The sequence below is a fragment of the Jaculus jaculus genome, chromosome 1 (assembly GCF_020740685.1).
Source record: "Jaculus jaculus isolate mJacJac1 chromosome 1, mJacJac1.mat.Y.cur, whole genome shotgun sequence".
Taxonomy (NCBI): Eukaryota; Metazoa; Chordata; class Mammalia; order Rodentia; family Dipodidae; genus Jaculus; species Jaculus jaculus.
In genome coordinates this window covers 257,166,553-257,180,421 of record NC_059102.1, presented here as the reverse complement: position 1 = coordinate 257,180,421, position 13,869 = coordinate 257,166,553, and the positions used below count along the sequence as shown (strand labels likewise).

Below are 13,869 nucleotides of genomic sequence, written 5' to 3'. Positions count from 1 at the left end.
TACTCAGTACTCCAGTCATTTCTTTCCAGCACAATGATACCTTCTGAGTCATCCCAAGGTTACTGCCATCTGAAAAGAGAAGATTCTCTACCCAAAGTGAGGGTAGCGTTAATAGCATAAAGGGTATACATATTAAGAGAAATGCTTACTGGACAGTTTGATAAGCATAGTATATACATTTATCCATACATCAGCAGATGTTACATCCCCAGGGCTCATGACTACCCCTGTTTTAAGTTTTCAGTCTCAGGGATGTATTCCCTCCCATGGAGCGGGCCTCCAGTCCAATTGGAGGCAGTTGGCTTCCACCATGACAGACATGCCACTATTGCACCTGTTGGCTCATTTGGCCTGGCTTGCCAATTATAAGGCTTGCAGTGTCCACTGCTGAGTATCTTCACTGGTGGTATCTCTTTCTCCCATTGAACTACATGTAGAATGGCTTCTTCTAGCTTTCTGTCAGCTTGTCTACATGGAGGATGTTATCAGCTCAGTTCCAGCAGGAAGTAGTAATTCCAAAATGAATAGTAAATGAAGCCAGATTTAGGAACAGGAAAAGAAATGGGGCTGGGAATATTACTGTGGTAGAGTGTTTGCCCTTATTCATGAGAGCCAAGGGTTCTATTCCCAACATCACAAACAAATAAAGGAATTCAACTGTCTTTAAAAAAAAATCACTGATGAAGGGTAGCTTTATCAATTTCGACAACACACATAGATATCTACAAGGGTCTTTTGTGTCCAGCATGAGCTTGAGTGACCTGACTGGACTGTTAGGCTGTTATAAAACTGGCACCAGAGACTGAGTGGAGGATCAAGACGGAAGTTTATTTTAACGCCAATGTGGGCACAGGGGAATTTCTTTCAAAGCCTGGGCTCTGATTCTTGGTGTTTCAGAGTTTATATACCTTATCTTGGACTACTGTCATTATTGTTAGGTCTCAGAGCCCTGAGCTCCGGTCTAGTACCAGAGACCTTGAGTATGAGATAGGCAAGTTTTGCGGAAACAGAAAAATGGTTAATTAGTAGGCAGATGCCTGCAGCTGTGCTATGGAGATAAAAAGATGATTTTCAGTACAGGTTAGAAGCTGCAATACAAATCATGGCCTTAAACCAGAAAGATTACAGCGTTTGGGCAAAAGACTGTATAGTACAATGTAACCAATACTGAAGTCTATGCAGTACAGGACATAACTTTGGGGAAGAAGCTTCTGACTTAAATGTCCTTACCCCAACTGCCATCTCAAGGCCATAGTATCAGTTCTGCAGGTCAGCTAGTCCCCAGATTGCAGGAAGAAAGGAGGGAAGTCTTGCCCTGGGCCAGGAAACTGAATGGGAGTGTTGCAGAGAGTCACACCACAGCATGTGCTCTCGTGATCAACTTGTGTAGGCAGTAAAGAGGCAAAACGGGAGGAGACAGAAGCCGAGTGCTTCAGTTACAAGGGATCAGAAGCTAAATGGCTCTGTTGAGTTGACCTGATTTGGGGAAAGGTGGCCTGACTTTTGTCACTGCAGAAGTCCCCACCCATCCTGCCAAGCGACTGCTGGAGGCGTCAGTGGGAGAAGGTAGAACAGTATTACAGTTTGGATCTGGAATATCTCCTAAAATAGCTTTGTCCTTAGCACAATGCAATGGATTTCAGAAAGTGATTGGCTCATGAGGGCCCTGGCCTTATTTACAGATTCATCTACTGATGAGTTCCTAATTATTTTTTGTGTGTGTGTTTTTGAGGTAGGATCTCACTCTAGCCCAGGCTGAACAGGAACTCACTCCCATAGTCCCAGCCTGGCTTTAAACTCATCAATCATCCTACCTCTGCCTCCTGAGTGCTGGGATAAAAGGCATGTGGCACCATGCCTAGCTGAATTCATAATTTTTTTTTTTAGGTAGGGTCTCACTCTGGCCCAGGCTGACCTGGAATTAACTATGGAGTCTCAGGGTGGCCTTGAACTCATGGCAATCCTCCTACCTCTGCCTCCCGAGTGCTGGGATTAAAGGTGTGCGCCACCACGCCCGGCTTGAGTTCATAATTTTTTATTATCTTGTTTTGAGCCAGGCCTCACTCTAGCTTGGGCTGACCTGAATGGACTTCACTCTGTTGTCTAGGATGGTCTTGAATTCACAGTGATCCTTCTATCTCAGCCTCTTGGCTTTTTTGTTTTGTTTTGTTTTTCGAGGTAGGGTCTCACTCTAGCCCAGGCTGACCTGGAATTCACTATGGAGCCTCAGGCTGGCCTTGAACTCATGGCAATCCCCCTACCTCTGCCTCCCGAGTGCTGGGATTAAAGGTGTGTGTCATCATGCCCAGTGAATTAATAATTATAAAATAACAATAATTATAAAAATATTTACTAATTTGTAAGGAGAGAAAGGGAGAGAAAGAGAATGTTAATGGGCATGCCAGGGCCTCTTGCCACTGTAAACAAACTCTAGATGCATGCTTTATGCATCTGGTATTACATGGGTGCTAGGGAATTGAACCCTGAGCCAGTAGGCTGTGCAAGCAAGTGGCTTTAACTGCTGAGCCATATACCCAGCCCATTAAAAAACCCTTCTTTTAAGCTGGGCATGGTCATGCACGCCTTTAATCCCAGCACTTGGGAGGCAGAGGTAGGAGGATCGCTGTGAGTTCAAGGCCAGCCTGAGACTACAGAGTGAATTCCAGGTCATCCTGGGCTAGAGTGAGACCCTACCTCGAAAAACCAAAAAAAACCCTTCTTTTTACAAACCTTATAGAGATACATAATGTACCCTTGTAATTCCCTTCCACCACACTCATTTGTTCCCCTCCTTCTGTGTCCTTCCTTGCACTGAACTCCCTCTTTCCAACAGGTCCCTCTTTGTTATAGTTTCCTTCTTATTGCTGGCACAAAGCACCTAACCAAAAGCAGCCTGTGGGAGGAAAGGGTTTATTTTGGCTTACAGACTCAAGAGGATGCTCCATGATGTCAGAGATAAGCATGGTATGAGCAGAGGGTGGACATCACCTCCTGGCCAACATTAGGTGGAGAACAGCAGCAGGAGAGTATGCCAGACACTGGCAAGGGAAGCTGGCTCTAACACCCAGAAGCCTCCCTCCACTAACACACCTCCAGTACGGAGCCAATTTCCAATTTGCTATCAGCTGGGGAATCAATCATTGAGATTACATGAGTTTATAGGAGACACCTAATTCAAAGCACCACACTCTTCTGTTTTGATATCATCATTTTTTCAAAAAAATTATTTTTATTTATTTATTTGAGTGAGATAGAGAAAGAGGGAGGGAGGGGGGAGAGAGGGAAAATATTGATGTGCCAGGGTCTTCAGCCAGTGCAAATGAACTCCAGATGCACATGCCTCCTTGTGCATCTGGCTCACATGGGTCCTGGGGAATCGAATTTGGGTCTTTTGGCTTTGCAGGCAGGTCCCTTAACTGCCAAGCCATCTCTTCTGCCCCAATATCATTTTTTCCCCCCTCATATTATGCAGGTCTTGTGAAGTTAACATCAGCCACTGGGAGGTCATGAATGCAAAACCACACAGTGTCATCATTCCAGAGCACTCTTCCCTGTCCTTGCTCTTACATTCTTTCTGCTGTCTCTTCCACAATGGTCCCTGAGCCTTGGAGGGTGTGATAGGGATGGAAGAGAGTGGATTCTTTTTTATTTTAGACACACACACACAAACACACACGCACACACACACATTGAAGAGCCCAAACCAAAGTAACACCATGACAGACTTTAAATATATTAATAGGCCGAAGTTTCTGTTTCCTTACAGGGCCCAAATTACTGACATAGCACTTTGCAGTTACTGGGAAAAACAACTACAAACTGCTCAGTACCCAAAATAATCCCTGTAACGGGCCAATCAAAAAGGACCAGGTAAAAGTTATACATTCCTGTGGGTCTTGTGACTATAGATAAGTTTGCTTAACATTCCTCAGCTACGATGTAACCAATCAGCTTGTAACATATATACTCTTGCTAAATGTCAACCAGTCATGTAACTGCTACATTGGAAATTCCCCTTTTCTTTGTTTGAGGCTAATAAAAGCTCCTCCCAGAAGCCATTCGGGGCTCTTGGATGGACCCCCTGCATTGGTAAAGTCTGGCTCCTGAGCTTAAGCCATAAATAAAGCTCTTTGCTGTTGCATAGTGTCCAACTCTCTTGGTGGTCTTTGGAGACTCCACAATCTTGACATAACAACAGAGAGAGAAAGAGAGAGAGAGAGAGAGAGGGAATTGGCATGCCAGGGCCTCAGCCACTGAAATTGAACTCCATATGCTCTGCCACCTAGTGGGCATGTGCGATCTTGTGCTTGCCTCACCTTTGTGCGTCTGGCTAACATGGGATCTGGAGAGTAGAACACAGGTTCTTAGGCTTTGCAGGCAAGCGTCTTAACTGTTAAACCATCTCTCCAGCCCAAGGGTAGGTTCTTTTATTTTTTTTCTTCAAAGTAGGGTCTCACTTTAGCCCAGGCGGACCTGGAATTCACTCTGTATTCTCAGGGAGGCCTTGAACTCATGGGGATCCTCTTACCTCTGCCTTCCAGGTGCTGAGATTAAAGACGTGCACCACCATGCCATGCCCAGCACGTGTGGATTCTTGGTGCAAAGGATGTGTCCAGCTGGGTTCTCCCTCCCTGTTTCTAACATACTTGTTAGCTATTCCTTGCCTGTTACAACTCAGCATGAAAGGCCTTATCAGAGGCTAGCACCATGCTTTTGAATGTCCCAGCCTTCAGAACCATGACTTACTGTGTGTAAACTACCCAGTTTGGGGAACTCTGTTACCATAGCAGAAGATGGACAAAGACACCTACATCCCTCCTCCTTCACCCCAGACTTCCCCAGGAAAAGGCAAAACCTCTGAAGATGGTTAACATTTCCTCTGCACATGAGTGTTACTCTAGAAGGAGGTAGGAGCAGAATTTTCTGTGGACTCTGTCCCTCCTCAGAGATTCCTTCCACAGAATAGTTCCTAAGACCTTACAGAACATGCTGGCTTCTGGCATTGTTCTCATTGAGACATGTCATACTGGCCCACAGAACATCTTCAAACACTTCTGTAGACATACCATCATGCAGAAAAACACCTATATATGGTCTTGATGATTATAAGGAATTGAATAAATGATTTTTTTTTCCTAAAGAGACAGAATCTCACTATGTTGCCCAGGCTGACTCTGAATTTTTGGGCTCAAGCAATCCTCCTGCCCCAGATTCCCAAGTAGCTAAGACTATAATTTAGTGTTACTCTATCTGATTTAATAAATGCTTTTAAAAGTACTTCACAGGCTGGAGAGATGGCTTAGGGATTAAGGTGCTTTCCTGCAAAGCCTGATGACTGGAGTTCAGTTCCCCAGTGCCCACATAAAGCCAGATGCATAAGGTGGTGCATGCGTCTGGAGTTCATTTGCAGCAGCTGGAGACCCTGGCATGCCCATTCTCTCAGTCTCTCTTCTCTCTGCTGATAAATAAATAAAATTATTATTATCATTATTATTAATTTTTTGAGGTAGTGTCTTGCTCTAGCCCAGGCTGACCTGGAATTCACTATGTAGTCTCAGGGTGGTCTTGAACTCACAGTCATCCTCCTACCTCGGCCTCCCAAGTGCTGGGATTAAAGGCATGCGTCACCACACCTAGATAATGAAATTATTTTTTTAAAAGTGCTTCATTGATGGTGCTGTTCTGTGGTTCCCTGTGTGCAGGCTCTGCATGCGCCGCGAGTCACCTTTACTCTGCTCACACGCTTTTCACCACGCGGGCCCCAGTGTCCTTGTTGGTTAGAGGCACAAAGCCGGAGCTGCAGGTGCTTCCGTAACGCTGCGCTCGTGCAGCCACTTACCTGCAGGGACAGGCAGAGCGGCAAACGTACTGGTGAGTGCCCGTGTGTGCCCCATGCTGTGCCAAGGACTACGGGGCACATAGAGGCCAACACAGCCTTGACGTGCTCGTGAAGGAGGCTCTGGAAGCTTGGGGTGGTGAGAGGTGGCACGGAGGAGGCAGCGCATGGCAGGAAGAGGAGGTGTCTGCTCCGTCAGCGGTGCTTCACAGCTCTAGTGTCTGCGAGACACGGGGAGGGCTCTGTTGTCCCCCCACCCAGTGTTGTGAGCATCGGCACCACATACTGAAGGGACACACCCAGCGCCAGCCACACAGACCCGCTCTGGTAGCCTCGCTTTTCACACTGCTTCACCCATTGTTTCTTCAGTGAGGTCTGCCCTTCTGGCTGCCTGTGCTGGACCCACCCTTCCCTGCCCATGGGGAAGGACCAAGCCCCAGAGCCAGCCAGGATGGAGATGGGAGGTCCTGAATGTGCTCACCCACAGATTTCACATGTGTGCCTCTCTTCTGCCCCATGACTTGACATGCTCACTGCTGAGTCAGGTTGAGTGCTTACCCATTTCCTTGAGCCAGAAAGCCACGAGTCCTTGATCTGTCTCTCAGCAGCCATACTCCTGAGTGGACCTCCAGAACATCTGGAATATCAATAATAATAATTATGATACACTTATTCACTCAGTTATTTCTCAAAGTGATGCTGTGCAGTTGGTGCTGTGATGATCACAACCGTCTGAGGTATTGATTTCATGAATACAAAACGTCCCTTGCTGCAGTGGCAGTGTGAGCATTAGCCACGAGGAGTAAGGTGCAGCTTCATTCCAGCACTCAGGGGCTGAGGACATAGCTCAGTGACAAGTCAGTTACCTGGCAGTCCTGAGATCCTGGCTTTGATACTCAGCACCCAAGCAAGCCCCACATAAAACAAACAATAGTTGGACCATCGGGGTGGTGCACGCCTTTAATCCCAGCACTAGGGAGGACAAGGTAGGAGGATCAATGTGAGTTTGAGGCCAGCCTGAGAGTACATAGTGAATTCCAGGTCAGCCTGGGCTAGAGTGAAACCCTACCTTGAAAAACAAAAACAAAACAAAACAAACAAATAAAAAAAACCCCCCAAGAAACAAAAAGCAAATCTCTTCTGTCACCAATGACTACAGCCATCCGGAAGTGCCTGAGCTGTTCCCACCTCCAGCCACTGCTTGTCAGGGACCAGACAGGCTCATACATGCTAACTGGAAATGATGGATGCTGTCATGACATACCATGAGCTTCCTGAGCCATAGTCGTCTTCCATACAACTTATTCAGAAGGAAAAACCCTCTCAAGCTGGCTGAGAATACAGAGATTACCCAGCTCACTTGTTTCATTTTCCACCTGGAAAAATACTGGATTTGATATGGAAGGTGACTTAATTCGTTCGAGGTGAGTTCCTGCATGGTGTAAGTAGAATTGGAATCAAGACTTCAGATTTCAGACCATCACTCTTTAAAAAAAAAAAAAATTATTTGTGTGGAGAGAGAGAGGGGGTGGGGGACTCTAGCCACTGCAAACAAACTCAAGATGCATACGCCACTTTGTGCATCTGGCTTTATGCATGGGTACTGAGGAATCAAACCCAGGTTGTTAGGCTTTGCAGGCAAATGAGCAACTCTCCAGCCCCAGACCATCACTCATATTGATCTTAGCTACTTGAAAGTGGTAAAAAGCACCAGCTCCAAGTTTTGGCTTTCTACATGGATGAAAAGATGGAGTGTGATTACCAAAGGAGAGGCTTCCCAAACAAGGGAGGCTGTGTGAAGCAGAATTGCTGTGAAACATTTAAAAACTTTTTTTTTCAAGGTAGGGTTTCACTCTAGTCCAGGCTGATCTGGAATTCACTATGAAGTCTCAGGGTGGCCTCAAACTCACAATGATCCTCCTACCTGTGCCTCCCTAGTGCTGGGATTAAAGGCATGTGCCACCACACCCAGCTAAAAACCTTTAAAAAATATTTTTAAAATTTATATTTATTTGAGAAAGAGGGAGAGAGAAAGAGGCAGATATATATAGCTATATATATCTATATCTATGTACACATATTTTGAGAGAGAGAGAGAGAGAGGGAGGGAGAGAGAGAGAAAGAGAGAGAGAAAGAGAGAGAGCAAATGGGCATGCCAGGGCCTTCAGCTGCTGCAAATGAAGTCCAGACGCATGTGCCACCTTGCGCATCTGGCTTATGGGGGACCTGGGAAATTGAACCTGGGTCCTTTGGCTTCATAGACAAATACCTTAGCCACTAAGCCATCTCTCTACTCTTATTTAAAACCTTTTTATCAGGGCTGGAGAGATAGCTAGCAGTTAACGCACTTGCCTGCAAACCCTAAGGACCTGGGTTCAATTCCCTATTATCCATGTAAAACCAGATGCACAAAGTGGCATATGCATCTGGAGTTCATTTGCAGAGGCTGAAGGCCCTGGCATGCCCATCTTCTCTGTCTGTATTCTCTCTATCCCTGCTTGCAAATAAATAAATAGAAATTTTTAAAAAGTTGTTTTTATTTTTAATCATTTTGCCTTCTCTTTGGGCACCCAATAACACATATATATTTAAAGGTAGGGTCTTACTTTAGCCCGGGTTGACCTGGAATTCACTGTGTAGTCTCAGAGTAGCCTCAGTCTCATGGTGACCTACCTATCTCTGCCCCCTGAGTGCTGAGATTAAAAGTATGTGCCATCATGCCTGGCTGACAAATACATACTTTACTGGCATATTTCAGTTGCTTATGCCATTTGATTTAAAAGTGTCAAGTGTGGGCCATGTCAATAAGAAAACTGTCCCAATTCTCACCAGAACCTAAAACTATGGAAGGAGGCTAGATATGGATAATGATAATGATAATAGAGATTTAAAAAGGATAGGGGTGTCAGAGAGATGGCACAGTGTTTAAAGGTAATAGTTGGGTTCACTTTCCCAGTACCCATGTAAAACCAGATGCACAAAATAGCTCATGTGTATGGAGTTTGTTTGCAGTGATAGGAGGCCCTGGCACACCCATACTTTATCTATCTCTCTCTCAAATAAATAGATAATATTTATTTATTTGTTTATTTGAGAATGATAGAGAGAAAGGCAGGGAGAGAGAATGAGAGAGAGAAACAGAGAGAGAGAGAGAGAGAGAGAGAGAGAGAGAGAATGGGCGCGTTAGGGCCTACAGCCACTGCAAATGAACTCCAGACACGTGTGTGCCCCCTTGTTCATCTGGCTAACGTGGGTCCTAGGGAATTTAGCCTAGAACCGGGGTCCTTAGGCTTCACAGGCAAGTGTTTAACTGCTAAGCCATCTCTCTAGCCCAATAAAAAATATTTTTAAAAGAGGATGATAATTGGCTAGAGAGATGGCTTAATGGTTAAGGCACTTGCCTGCAAAGCCTAAGGACCCAGGTTTGACTCCCAAGAACCCACATAAGATAGACACACAAGGGGACACATGTGCACAGGTGGTGCATGTGTCTGGAGTTTGATTACAGGGATTAGAGCCCTGGTGCTCCAATTCCCCCTCTCTCTCTCTTACACTCTCATAAAAAAAAAAAAAAAAAAGAGTGATGAGTTGGGTGTGATGGCACATGCCTTTAATCCCAGCACTTGGGAGGCAGAGATAGGAGGATCACTGTGAGTTTGGGGCCAGCATGGGACTACATAGTGAATTCCAAGTCAGCCTGGGCTAGAGTGAAACCCTACTTTGAAAAACCAAAAACAAACAAACAAACAAAAAGATCCCACAGGCAAATGTATTTTGGAAATAGGCTTGATTCAAATCACATAGTGTTCTCTTCTGCAGATCTTGTCAGAACTTTTACTATCTGCCTTATGGTTCTCTATGGGCAAGGGTTAGATGCAAAGTTTCTTAGACTTTGATGTCCATGAAACCCTTTTGTTCCAAGTAAAATACCCTCATGGGTCTCATGTTCTATGGAGCGAACTGTTTCATTCTAATAAAGCTCTTCCAATATTCTAGCTTTCAGATGAACACTCAAAGGCTCTGAGACACCTCACTTGGTTTAGCACACATCTGGTTCATGTTAGATCCTGCCTGAACTCAGATTTCCAAATCAAAACTCAAGTGCCAAATCCTGTTCTTAACTCTGCTGTGTCTCTAATTCTTAACTGGGCATCTCTAAGAGGGTGATTAATAACATGGCAGGGCACACTGACAGACAAATGATAGCTTGGTGTTTTCTGTTCATTTTCATACAGTCTTGATTAGAACTCTAAGGCCTGAGCCCTGTCATTATCCATTTTGCAAAATGGCAAGTCAGAGATTGTGAACCATCTGAGATTTAACTTTACTGGCAAGTTTACATTTAGCTTGTCACAGATTTATATACATGTACTATCAGAAGACATAGGCCCCTTGGGACAGAAACACAGGCTAGTTATGACTCATTGGTAGACAGCAGCCAAGACAGTGTTTGTGTCAACTCTCCTCATCCCAGTTGCCCCACAGTGACACGAAGAGGGCCACAAGGCACTGGGACATGCCATGAGACGGCCCAGTGAGAGGAACCCTGAAATTAATAACTGCAAGTGAGATTACTCATTACCCTGGAGTGTGAGCTAATATCCTCCAAGGCAGGGGGAGGGGAAGGTTAATTTTTACTGTGCTGGGACATCTCTGGGGAGGGACAACTCCACCTCTCCAGGAGACATTCACTCTTTGGCTTCCAAAGCCATTTGCTATTCAAACTTATCTTCTGATCAGGAGGTCCAGACCATGCAGAAGAATGAGATATCTCTCAGTGATAATATGGAAGTGAAGCTTACCACAAACTGTCTGATCTTAGGCATGTGGAGATTTTTAGGAAAACAAATTAATATATGGATGGATGATTTAGGCAGAGGCATTTCTACTATAGATATACCAGTGTTTAATCTTTGTTAGAAAAATATTTGAGCAATGAGTTCACATGATAGCATAATTAATCTCAGATCTGTATGGCTGAAATGGATTCTTTCTGAATTCTGCAAAAATAATCAATCTAAAATAAAAAAATAATAGTCAGCCTGAGGCCCAGGGACATGCTATTTCAGTCTTGCTAGTCTAACATACCATGCGCTGAATGAGCAAGTTTTTATTCCTGTCACCTGCAAGAGACTCAGCTTTCCCCCACAATGCAAGATAAAGGAGTAGTTTTTGCCAGCATTGAGTTTAATTGAATAATGTAAATTTTAGTGCGCTGTCATAAAATGCTATTGGACTGTCAATGTCACTAATTTAAAATTTTATTTGAGGTGCGGGGACTCGGGCTGCTCGCGGCTCTAGCACGCCCTTGGGCAGCCGGCCGCCCGCCGTCCCTTCGGCTTCCGACGCACTGTCCGCCGAGCAGGTGGATGTGCGGCAATAACATGTCTGCTCCGCTGCCCATGGTGCCCGCAAGGCCACCGCTGCGGTTATTTTCCTTCAGGGATTGGGAGATACTGGTAAAAGCCTTGATAGATCAAGAAGTGAAGAATGGCATTCCTCCTAACAGAATTATTTTGGGAGGATTTTCTCAGGGTCCTATCAGTGGCATCAACAGAGAAATATCTATTCTTCAGTGTCATGGAGATAGTGACCCTTTAGTTCCCCTAATGTTTGGTTCTCTGACTGTTGAAAAACTAAAAACATTGGTAAACCCAGATAATATAACCTTCAAAATCTATGAAGGCATGATGTACAGTTCGTGTCAACAGGAAATGATGGATGTCAAGCATTTCATTGATAAACTCCTACCTCCAGTTGATTGACGTCACTAAGCGGCCTTGTGTAGATTACACCAGCATCATTGTAGTAGCCTAGAATATACACCTTTTCCCATTTCTGATCTTTAAACTCCCTCATGTTTGTAGTGTTAAAATGTTTTGCAGTTACATGCCAATGATACAGACTAGATGATGTCCCCTCATGGGAAACTTATGATCTTTAAGTTTCTATATGTTTATTTGTATATCCAGAACATACTAGTATTAAAGTAGGTGAAGCAGCTAGCTTCCTTTTCCCAATGTAATTCAGCAGAATACTGTAATCAGAGTTCTTATTATCATTTGAAAATTACTAGTATGCTTAAAGAACATCTATTCAGACCGTAAGTGGTTCAGATATAAATGACTTGTTCATGCTGTGGCCTAGACTATGGGTTAGACCACAGTTGCATAGTCACTATGCAGTATCTATATTTTTGTATATGCATTCATATGTATGTAAGGATTGTAATACGTAAGAGTTAGATGCCATGACGTTATTCTTTATACTAGGTATAATGCTTTTCAATGTCAAAAAAGGGTAATATTTTCTTCAAGTAATAGTCCTTTTATTGGGGGACTAGGCTTTTCTTTTCTCTGATATTTCTATTTAACACTCTTGTCATTAAAAAAAAAATGTTACTTTTGAGATTTTCTATAGCAGATCAAATACTGTTTCCCTACCATAGAAATCTGCCAATATATACTATAACTTGACACAAACACAATGGTATCTCAATCACAAACATATGGCATTTAAAATCTAAGTACACTTTAAAAGAAACCAAACATTACTTTATGTATTTCAAATAACTGCACCTCAGTCCAAATTCAGACCTCTATAGTTATTAGAATCTTTAAGACAGGTAATAATAATAATTAAATGTTTTTTTTTTCTGTAAACAACTGAAAGGTTAAATCATGTTCTGGTATGTTTAGAAATACTATGAATTTCTAACATGATTAGGTCTACTTATATTGTAGTTTAAGCTTAAGATATTTCAAGCCAACTTATTGTAGAAGAACAATCTATTAGAAATTTTTGCTTTATTTTTTTCTGTTAGGGAAATCAATTTAAATTTTCATTTTAGACAAATTATTTTTTTAAGATCAGTTGTGCTGTGCATATATAAAATAGCAATTAATTGATTTTTTAGTTGTCAGAGTGTCCAGATTACTGCTAAAAGTATTTAAAACAAACTTATGGGTAATAAAGATTAATCATAGCCAGGTGTGGTGATGCACACCTTTAATCACAGCACTCAGAAGGCAGAGGTAGGAGGATTGCTATGAGTTCCCAACCACCCTGAGACTACATAGCAAATTCTGGGTCAGCCTGAACTAGAGCAAGACCCTACCTCAAAAAAAGGGGGGGGGGGCTGGAGAGATGGCTTAGCGGTTAAGTGCTTGCCTGTGAAGCCTAAGGACCCTGGTTCAAGGCTCAATTCCCCAGGACCCACATTAGCCAGATGCACAAAGGGGTGCACGTGTCTGGAGTTCGTTTGCAGTGGCTGGAGGCCCTGGTGCACCCATTTTCTCTCTCTCTCTCTCTCTCTCTCTCTCTCTATCAGCCTCATTCTCTCTCTGTCTGCCCTCTCAAATAAATAAATAAAACAGAAAAAAATTAAGAAAAGATCAGAACCTTAATATAATACTTATCACACAATTTAATATGTAGCAGAAATGCACAGTTGATATTTTTTGAACTGTGTTAATTTTCCTGCTGTATTTCAACTTACCAAAACAATGTTAAGAATGCATCTTTATAAATGGGTGCTACTTGATAATGGAAATTATTTAATAATGGACTAGATAGGATATTAATAATGAAGCCATATGTTTGTCTCATTTAAAAATTTTTAAACAATCACTTAATATATCATTTTGCTTTACTTTGAAGAACATAAATGTATTTCAATTATGCAAATCATTAAGTTCTTATTTATAGCAAGAAATATTCTGTTGACTTGTGCTACAATGTGGGAAAATGTAAATGTTTTTCATGGTTTCTGTCAATGTGAAATAAAATTTAATTCTGGTAAAAAAATTATTTGATAGGGCAAAAGAGGCAGATTTTATACACACACATATGTATACTTTGTATATACACATACATACATACATATATACATACATACAGAGAGAGAGAGAGGAAAAAATGTGCATGCCAGGGACTCAAGTCACTGTAGACAAACTCCAGATGCATGTACCACCTTGTGCATCTGGCTTACATGGGTCCTGGGGAATTGAACCTGGGTCCTTAGGCTTTGCAGG

At 43.1% G+C, this 13,869-nt stretch overlaps 1 pseudogene; it reads left to right on the top strand.

Annotated features, from left to right (window-relative positions):
* The first annotated feature begins 11,205 nt into the window (after window positions 1–11,205).
* LOC123457683 lies at window positions 11,206–11,681 on the top strand (annotated as a pseudogene).
* The last annotated feature ends 2,188 nt before the right edge of the window (window positions 11,682–13,869 follow it).